Source organism: Otolemur garnettii, unplaced genomic scaffold (assembly GCF_000181295.1).
Source record: "Otolemur garnettii isolate 467f Iridium unplaced genomic scaffold, OtoGar3 scaffold00007, whole genome shotgun sequence".
In the NCBI taxonomy this organism is placed as follows: Eukaryota; Metazoa; Chordata; class Mammalia; order Primates; family Galagidae; genus Otolemur; species Otolemur garnettii.
Genome location: NW_003852402.1, coordinates 30,985,917 through 30,995,357, shown reverse-complemented (window position 1 = coordinate 30,995,357; position 9,441 = coordinate 30,985,917).

Here is a 9,441-nt window from a genome sequence, read left to right as displayed (position 1 = left end):
ATTTCTGAAGTCAATTAAAATAAAATATTAAAATCAATTTCACCTCTCTCGTCTTGTTTTTCTTTTTCTTTTCTTTTCTTTCTTTCTTTTTTTTTTTTTTGAGACAGACTCTCATTACATTACCCTTGGTAGAGTGGGTAGAGTGCCGTGGTGTCACAACTCACAGCAACCTCCAATTCTTGGGCTTAAGCAATTCTCTTGCCTCAGCCTCCCAAGTAGCTGGGACGACAGGCACCTGCCACAATGCCTAGCTATCTTCTTGGTTTTCTTAAATGTGACTACTATAAAGTTTAAAATGGCATCTATCATTCCCATTTCTATTAAACAATGTTGTCCTATAGTATCATGATATCTTCACATAGCTGGATTTAGAGAAGGTATTTATGAGGAGAGTGCCTATCCTTTTGTCTATTATTTATTAACCTATACATCTACTTATTTAACATATACTTGTTAGGTTTTATGATAGGAAAACAGACATGGTCGTTCTCTTCAGGAAAATTATATTTGATTAAGGAAAACAATCATTAATCAAATACCCCACCAGTAGATGTATAATTAGAAGTGGTGTTAAGTACCGAATTTCAGAGTTAGATACTAATCTCCACTTGTCCAAGGGGGATGCCTTCCAAGACTTCCAGTAGATGGCTCACACTAAGGATATGACTGAACCAACTGGTGTCAATCGGAACACATTTCTGCTCATATCTCCCACCACAAATGTAGCACCTTTTCCTTCGTAACTGAATGCTTATATTGCACTGTGGCCATAACTCTTGTAGTTTGATGTGCAACAAAACTAGCACAAATTTATTTTTACTTCATAATTTCAAGAACAAAAGATTCTTTTTTTACTGTAGATCTTAGCAACCTACAACTCTTTTTCTTTCCTTTTTAGGTCAAGAAACATTCACCTTTTCACTCAAAGGAAACACTCTCCAGTTTCTCTTTGGCATAACCGAGTTGCCTGCATCACGATTTTTGAGCTCTGGGGCCATTATTAAGTAAAATAAGGGTTACTTACACACAAGCAATGAATACTGTATCAGCAAAATACAAAAGAGATGGCTACTACCTGACCTAACAGATGTGGCTCTACTGGACAAGGGGGTGATTCCCATTCCAGAGTGGGAGGACAGGAGATTCCATCACTCTACTCAGAAAGGTACACAATTTAAAAAGTATGTGCTGTTTATTTCTGGAATTTTCTATCTAATATTTTTGGATGGCGGTTGACTGTGAGAAATGGAAATCTCAGAAACTAAAACTGTGGATAAAGAGAGGGAATAGTGTATGAAGTTTAACAGTCATCCTGAAGGGAATCTGGTGTGGGCTGTGCACAGAGGGTGTGTAAAGAAAAGTGTTTCTGAAGGACGGAGCATTTAGCCTCATATATGAAGATGAACAGGGCTTAATCAGGTTAGACTTGGATGGAAGAAGAGGGAAGGTCTTCTCTGGTGATCCTTTTCAGGGTCTTGCAGCAAGAGTGGCTCATGGCACCAAAAGAGAACAAGTAAGAAGTCTGGGAAGGAGGCTGGAGAGAGACGCAAAGACCAAATCACAAAGCCTCAAGGAAACAGGTGACTGAAAGGAGAGCATGACAGTCATGTCTCTTGCAAAGTTAGGGGTAGTGAGCGATTTTTATTAGAGCATGGAGCTCTGTAAAAGTCATTTGTTCTTGTTCGTTCCATTGTTTTGCTTTGGATCTTTCTGCACAGCGTTGGAAATGTGTTGGGGAGATGTGCAAATGTCAGGTCTATTTCTTTTTTTCTTTGGAGCTTAATTGCAGAGGTCTTGTTTGACAAGGTTATTCTGACATACTCCTGCCAAAATAAATAAGGCCGTAAGGGTAGGAAAGAAGAATACTTTCTGGAATTTCTATGTAACCTTCCCACCGCCCACCCTGAGAGCCAGGCAGGAGTCCAACTGAAAGAACCAAAAAAAAAAAAAAAAAAGTTTCTTAAGGGGAAAGAAGGGACCGTTTTGTGGACATCCTTTTTCATCAGACGATTTTTCTATCTTAGCTGTTCTCTATGTAAATCTTGGTGGATATATATGTGTGTGTGTGTGTGTGTGTGTGTGTGTGTATTGCTACTGTTGTTTCTTTCTTGGGTCTTTTATTTGTTTTAATTTATTTTTTGGTAAGGCAGAGTCTTTACTTGATCATCACTAAACATTAGAATTGATGCTGAGAATAACTATGGCAATACCTGGGATAGTGTAACTTGAGTTTGAAACGCTGCCTAAAAGTTATTTCTATGATGCTTACTGAGGATCCCAGCTGTTCATTCAAATGCTATCTGCGTTATTTAAGCATGTCTTTTTTTGTCGTTGTTCAAGTGGATGAGGAAAGAAAAGTCCCCACAGTGAATGAGAAGCAAGTCATTTCCCATAGCTTTGAACAACTGTAGCCTCTTAAACTACAAATCATTCTGGGAAAAGATCTATAAATAACTATCAAGCTGTAGGAATGGATGGGAAATTAAAGTGAATGCAGAATGTACTTTTTTTTTTTTTTGATTTTCAAGTAAATTGCTTTCTGTTTACTGAAACCAACATATGGTTAACTGGCTTAGGATATTACACAACATTAAGGAGATTGACCTGTTCTTTGACACACTGTGCAGATATCCAAAATATGCTGTAGCATATCTATAGCAAAAATGACTACACATGGGAAGCTTGTTGCTGCAGCTTTTACTTGTTTGGGAGAATGGATTCTCCAGCTTGTAGAAATGCAAGTTTCTTTTCCCCTAATTTTTCCATCTCTTGTTTCTTTATACCAACATTTTTTTTTTTTTTGCTTGTTAATAGCTCAATCATCCTTTGCTTATTTTATTTCACTTTTTTGGCTCTATTATTACTTGTATTATTTTATTATTTTAATTTTTACTAGATCATAACTGTGTACATTACTGCATTTATGGGGTACCATGTGCTGATTTTATATACAATTTGGAATATTTACATCAAACTAGTTGACATAGCCTTCCCCTCACTTATTTAATTTTTGTGTTTAGACATACTCTACTCTGAATATATTTGACATGTACCCTTGCAATATGCACAATAAGTAGGTCCCACCGATTACACTTATTTCACTTGTTCTCTGGAGAACCAGGAGTGATCAAAGTTAGTAAAAAGACAGATAAATCAATCTCATTTAAAGAAGAAAGTTAAAACCTGGGGCCCACTCTTCTCCCTATTCTTTTCAGTATATGCAAGAGACAAGTGACAAATTAACTGTACTAAGTCCCAAGTTCTAGCCAGAATCTTTTTGGCCCATCCAAACGTTTCCATGGGTCAGCATATACTCAGAAAGCTCTGGATGAGAAGGTCAGTTTGAATGTTTAACAAGGAAGTCTTCTACTAGGTCATTTTTTCTCACCATCTTTTCATTTACATAGGCTACTTTAGAAGCTATCCAATATGCTAAGAATTTGGTTAAATTCTAAAATCGTTATAATTCTGGGTTGGGTGATAAATTTTAAATTATCCTGGGGCACAATTGTGTCTTTCATGTAGCGAAAAGCATGGGGAGGTTAGTGGGCCCAGATTTTAAGATGTGGGAGACATAAGGGCTGGGTTTTCTTTCTGTGGGTCTCCTTTCTAATGACTCGAGAAACCCGGGATCCTCCCACCACAACAAGGGTCAGGCACCTGCCTTTCTGTGTCTGATCATGAGACCCTGGCCTTTATGACTCTTAAACAAGCACAGTTATGATTGGTAAAAACAGATTTTGTCACAAAACTAGAGTGCCAATTAGTAGCAACTCAGGGGCTAACGTGTTCACGGTAGGGAGTCGCATTACCCTTCCTTTCCTCTGTCCTCTTCGTTAGAATGAGAGAAAGAAACTCTCAGACTAGTGAAATCAATCATTGCTTACGATGGCTTGACCTGCGCCTTCCTCGTAGAGAGAAGTCTTGACATTATGTCTGTGATGGTTTTCTTTCCTGGGAGTCAGGTCGATTTCACGTAATTCAACTTAATTAAATTTTATTTGATCTGCTCTAAGTTCCAGTCACTAAGCTCAGGGCTGGATACAATTCTGATTACATTAGTCAGGATTAGTCAGGATTTTCCAGAGGAAAGGAACTGATAGAGATAGATAATATAAGATAGAGAACAGACACATACATACATACATACGCATATACAAACATATACAGATACTTACACTGAGAACCAATGTATACACACATACATACATGCACACATCTCTATCTATTGTCTATTTATCTATCTTTCTATCTAGAGAATTTAAGGAGTTGGCCCACATGATTACGTAGGTTAGCAAAAAGTCCAAAATCTGCAGGGTGGGCCAGTAGGCTGGTGACCCAGGGAAAAGTTACAGTTCAAGATTGAAGGCATTCATTCTGCTACCAGAATTCCCTTTTCCTCGGGAGAGGTGAGTTTTTTTCTTGATTTTTTTAAGGCCTCAACTGTGGATAAGGCCCACTCACCTTATGGAGGATAATCTGCTTTACTCAAAGTCTGCTGATTTAAATGTTAATCTCATTTAAAAAATACCTTCACAGTGACATTGAAAATAATATTTAACCAAATATCTTGGTACCATGGCCCAGCCAAGTTGATATAGAAAATTAACCACCCCAGCAATGAATAGCTCGATGTTGAGAGTTTAGGGGTGAGGGAGAAGTCCAATGTGAGAACAGCACAGTGCGATAAGCATTATGATGGGGAGAGGAGAAGCACAGGATGCCGGGGGGCAGACAGGGTTCCTGAGGGGGTGGCATTTAAACTAATTACCTGGGATGAAAGAGAATGCAGAGAAATGAGAGATAGAGGGCTTACCAGGCTCAGAAACAGCATGGCCAAAGTTCTGAGATAAGAGAAAGCGTGGCTTAGTCAAACGAAGGCAAATGCTATTGTTTGTTGTGGTTGGAGGTTGGAATACAGAAGATAGGTACCATGAACTCAGAGAGAAACAGGGGCCTAATCACTGCAGGCCCTGAATGCCGTAATCAGGAGTTTTCAAGTCACCGTTTCTTGTGGTCGAGACCCCTTCTCCCTCCAAGGAAGGCTAATTCATCTTTCCCCCGTTCCTTCCATTATCCAGGCCCTCTCTCATGAATGAGTTCTGTCATCTGTCACGATCTCAAGTTCAGTTAGCCCCAAATACAAATACCCACTCACCTTTTAACATCATTCCCTGCCTTGACTGAGGAACTCAACCAGCTGCAAACTGTAGGTAATAGAGCCATGTGTAATTCTCAAAGGTTTCAAATATCCAGCAGGAGCTATCAAACTGCTATTGAAATGATTTTTTTTTAATGTCCACTAATCAGTGTTTTTTTTTTTTTAATTTAAGATTACTATGAGGGTCCAGATGATTAGGTTACATTATTTATGTTTGTTAGATAGAGTCCAAGTTGTAGTTGTGTCCCTCATTACAGGAGGTGTGCCATGTACCCTTATATCAGGCGTCTTCAAACTATGGCCCACCTAGGACATTTATCTGGCTCGCCAGGTGTTTTTGCCGCCGCTGCCTGTCCTGCTTAGCAGCCGACTTGTCCCGGGGCCCGCAGTCCGACTTTCCAACGGTCTGAGGGACAGTGAACTGGCCCCCTGTTTAAAAAGGTTGAGGACCCCTACCTTATGTGGTACCTGTTAGGCAGGAACACACTAATCTCCCTCCTCCCTCACACCTCCTTCCTACTGGAGATTAATTGTGCTTTTCTCTCATGCTGGTGGGTATTTGTTCATCTACTGGCTTCAGTCTTCAATGTATTGAGTACATTGGCTGCTTGCTTTACCATTCCCATGATCCTTTACTAAGTACAATGTACGTCAACTCCATCCAGGTTAATACAAGAGACGTCAAGTCACCATCTTTTTTACTGAAACGATTTTCAGCACTTACTGTGTTGCCTGTTCTAGATAAGTACTTGGTAGTTTATGAAAAAGGTAGTTTATGAAAAAGGTAGTTTATGAAAAAGGTAGTTTATGAAAAAGGATGAAAAGAGAGTCCCCCACATTTAACCTATCAACACTCTGTTTTTGTGCAGGCCGGAGACTCTGCTAAATGCTAGGAAATAAAAAATACCAATAAAGCTCAGTTTTCACCTGGAGGGAACGTACAATTCTGTAGAACAACAGCTCAAGTCAGGCTAACTCTGGAGACAAAGGGCTGGGGTTGGGAGGCAATTAGACTAATAATTTAATACTTCTCGGTAGCACCATGCCTGGCACAAAGTAGGTGTCTGGCAGATGCTGCGGCTGTGGTGAAGATATTACAGATGAAAGCATCAGAAAAATGATTTCTAACAGTGAGGAATATAGGGCATTTATTCTCTGTGCAGAATGTCAAAGGCTGAATATAATTTCACTAAGTAAAGATTTAGGACATGGTCATTCCCAGCTGAACTAACCTGATTAAACAAAAAAAGCAGGATGAAAAAGTTCAAGACAAGGTTTGACCAGGAGGAAGTTCTCAAAGAAGCACTGTTTTTAGGGAAAGTGAAAAGCTCTTTAGGACACAGTTGCAAAAGGCCCGGTGAGAAGCACAGGGGACATGATCCAGAACGTTAACATATGCGTCTTTGGTTTGAGGTTGGGGTTTTCTAGGACATGACCCTAGCAGTACGTCTTTGACATTTAATCTCACTTTTAAGATCAAAAGTGGCATTTTTCAAGTGAAAATCCCTTGCTCTTTCAGTAATCTCAGTATAACCTCAAAAACACTTTCCAATGGTCTATGAACTGCCTGGTCTTAATGTCACTGTGGTTAAAGCTTCCATTGTCTTAAAGATAACCTAGTTCAAGAGAGAGATCTAACTGAAATGATCCACCCAAGTTCACTACTTTTAAAAGAACTTTGTTCACACTCATTTATTCTGACTTAACTCTTTTTTGGAACTTGTCCAGAGATGTAGCTTGAGAATGCTGACCACACATACAAGTTCATCATACGGGCAATACAGTAAGGGCTAGGTGGCCATTAAGTGGAAGGCATATTGTACAAGAGAATGTCTTCATGTAGAAAATGAGGAGGTGATCATTTTATACTTTCATGAATCAGGTTCCATGCTTAAAAACTCCAACTTTGGTTTCATTTAACTTTCCCTGCATGTCTGTCTTTGGATGTAAAAAGAACAAGTCCCAAAGCTTGGAAGCTTTACCTAACATGTGATATTTAAGCCTGTTTATAATATATGTGTGGCATGCCGATATACTGTTCTCCAATTTATGAGGTTTCTCTGCCTTTCCTCTGCACATAATTGGATTTTAATCTGACAAATGTAGTAGGAGGCTTTCTATCCTTAAAGATTTCCTGGCTTGACATATTGGAAGTATCTACAGTTGTCTGCTTCATATTTCCTCGAAATTGGAGGTAGGGCTCTTTCTGGAAGTGCCCTTGAGAAACTTGGAAAGCTTTCCATTGACACTAAATACTTGAAGACAGTAATTAACATTAGTAAATGACAGAAGTCTGATAAACCATCTAGTTCTACTGCAGTAAGGAATTTTTTGGAAACTATTATTTACGTAAAGATGCTCTCTCTCTCCTCCCCATAATTTCACCCTCTGCAATAATTAAATTTAACTTCCTGATTCTATAGCCTCTTCTCTTTATGCCTGTCTTAGTCTGTTTTGGGCTGCCATAATAGAATACCACATACTAGATAATTTATAATGAGCATAAATTTTTTTTGTTCTGGAAAACATGCTTCTGGAAGTTGGGGAGTCCAGAATAGGGGGCTGGCATCTGGTGAGAGTCTTCAGACATCATCTCATGATTGGAGGGAAAAGAGAGGGCCAGAGAGAAAAGCAAAAAAGACATTCCAGGATAACAGACTCAGTCCCATGATAATGGCATTAATCCACTCATGAGGCAGAATCCTCATGGCCCAACAACCTCTCAACACCACGGTATGGGGGATCAAGTTTCTAACATGCAAACTTTAGGGGAGCACACAATCAAATGATAGCAATGCCCCATCCCATTTAGTATTTAAAATGTCAGTTCCTTATATCGAGACCCTTAAAGGTATTAAGGGCTCATCCATTGTTTATTTCATTTTTTCCTGAGAAAATATATTTTTCTTTTAAGATACTTGAAACATACAGAAAGTAATTACCCAAAATCCCACCCTCAGCAATAACCAGTGCCATCAGATCTCTGTTATGATGGATGAATCATGCCTACTCTGTGACATGCTTTCTGCCAAGTTCCCATTAGCTAGGGATGATGGTGCCATCTGTATTGTGTGGATCTTGGCTGCTTTTTTTTTTTTTAATTAAATCATAGCTGTGCACATTAATGTAATCATGGGGTACAATGTACTGGTTTTATAAACAATTTGAAATGTTTTCATCAAACTGGTTAACATAGCCTTTGCAGCATTTTCTTAGTTATTGTGTGAAGACATTTATATTCTACACCTAGTAAATTTCACATGTACCCTTGTAAGATGCACCATAGGTATATGTACACCATGGAATATTATGCAGCCTTAAAGAAAGATGGAGACTTTACCGCTTACATGTTTACATGAATAGAGCTGGAACATATTCCTCTTAGCAAAGTATCTCAAGAATGGAAAAAAAAGTATCCAATGTACTCAGTCTTACTATGAAACCAATTTATAGCTTCATAAGAAAGCTATAACCCAATTGGTGGGATTTGCTGCTTTTTGATCACTGCTGTGTACTTTCTGATTACTGCGTCTGTTTTCTACTTGCCTGGGGTAGTGTGTTGGATTCCATCTCAGATACTTTCACAAGAAAGACTAACTTCCAGTTGGATTCCTACTAACAAAATGATTTTGTACTAGAGAACAGCAAAGATGTCTTCACACTTCATGGTTGATTAATTGCTACACATGGCCTTGTATGACTGGTTAAACATTTGATCTCCACTCTCCAGTAGACTGACAGTATAAATGCAGGATTAATATTTATAACAAGATAGAAGCATTTGTGTACATCAATACACATAGTGTCTAAAAGTGCTGCTATGCACTGAGTGGCTCAGCTGTTGCCACCTACTTCAATCGCTACAGTCACAGGGTCCGGGGACGTCATTTACTTCTTCCCTGAAAGAATGATTGTAATAGTTCTGAGATATGTTCACAAAATATTTGAAGCTTTCCATCTTGTGGGCACATTTTTGAACCTAGGAAATGCCCTGCGGGTTGCTTTGGCCTCTGAAATGTGAACAGATGCTGCTTTCAGGCAGCAGTTTTAAGAACTAGTGAGTGATTTGTCACCTTTTCTGTGATTGCAGAACCCTGTATTGACACGATAGCTGCTCCATCGGTCTGGTTTTTTTTTTTTTTTTTTTTTTTTTAGACGGAGGCTCTCCCCCTGGGTAGAGTGCCATGGCATCACAGCTCACAGCAATCTCCAACTCCCAGGCTCAAGCGAGTTTCCTGCCTCAGCCTCCCAAGTAGCTGGGACCACAGGCGCCCACCACA